The following is a 1,514-nucleotide window of genomic DNA, read 5'->3' as shown; positions in this document are numbered from 1 at the left end:
CTGAAGCAGCAGCCAGCCTGAAAGGCACAAGCATGGGAAGAGAATGTTCTAGGACTAGATACCAAGGATTTGCAGCCTCATGCTCCAGGCTACATCCTCACAGAACTTGAATGGAGGCAGGGCAGAGGGAATCAAAGACGTTTGATGGCAAGTGAGCACATGACGTCACACGCAGCCTACGAGTCTTCACAAAGTTCATGGGAAGTGAAAACACATGGCATAGAATTCAAAATTTACTGCACCAAAATAAACTCAGAATTTAGCTCCATTTTTCTTTCTTCTTTCTTTCTTTCTTTTTTCTTTTCTTTTTTGAGAGATTTTTGCTATAGGGTGTGTGCACTCGCCAGAGAAGCAGAGAGACAGAGACAGAAGTCACCCCCAGGGGGAATGGCCATGCCACAATCCCTTCTTCATTCTCCTCTTGGGATTTTGGGAACTTACACGTGCCCAGTGTGTTTTTAAGTCACCAGGCCTGAGACTCCAACTGCAGTCTATTATGCAGGAGTCCAGCAACGTAAATATTACACCCTCTGCTGTCCCCCAACTTCATTTTTCTACAAATTTTTTGAACTTCCCTCATAGAGTGTTTTGCCTATGGAATTTCTGAAAGATAGAAATTTACAGAGGTTCCAGCTAGCAACAGATAGCATCACTAGACTCCCATGTAGTCAGCTGTTGTTCGATCCTGGACCCAGCAGCTTAAGACTCATGTGGAGCACATGTACATGCATGCCCAAAGTCCAGAGAGGAAAATGGAGAAGGGATTGCTGTGTGGCCAGCCCCCTGGGGGTGATTTCTCTTGTTCTGTCTGTCTGTCTCTGTGGTGAGCATACACTCTTTGTAGCAAAAAAAACTCTAAAAAAAAAAAAAAGAAAGAAAAAGAAAATCTTTTTCATGATATATTAGCTGAAACTTTACAAATTTGGAGAGACATACAGAAATCTAGGAAATATAAATAACACCAAGTAGATTTAACATAAAAAGATCCTCACCAATGGTTAAAAAAAAAAAAAAAAGAAAGAAAGAAAAGAAAAAGAAAAAAAGAAAGGAAGACAGTTAAAAAAAAAAAAAAAAGACAAGAGAAATGTGACATTACTTACAAAGGTTACCCCATTAGACTAACATCGGCCCTCCCAACTGAAACAATGCAGGCAAGGAAAAAAATGATAAGACAGTTGATAAGACAGTGCCAGCAAGCTGCATGCTGGTTATGACAGTGGATTCCCAGATTTCTGACCAAGGTTCAAATCTCAGAGCTGCCGTCTTGAAAATAACACTAGTCGTGTGTGCGTTTGTGCCCCAAATCCAAAGAGGATTTTAGAGAAGAAGGATTTCCCACATGGCCATCCCTCCTGGGGAATGATTTTGCACTTTCCCTCTCTGTCTCACTGTGGAGAGTGCACATGCCATGCCCTATAGCAAAAACCAAAACAACAACAAAACTCTCACAGAAAAACAATTTTGGCCAAGAACATTATAACCATAAGGTAAGATTATCCCTGAAATGGGAAGGA

This window comes from Tupaia chinensis, unplaced genomic scaffold, assembly GCF_000334495.1.
Source record: "Tupaia chinensis unplaced genomic scaffold, TupChi_1.0 Scaffold000070_1, whole genome shotgun sequence".
Classification (NCBI taxonomy): Eukaryota; Metazoa; Chordata; class Mammalia; order Scandentia; family Tupaiidae; genus Tupaia; species Tupaia belangeri.
This window is presented reverse-complemented; position numbering follows the sequence as displayed.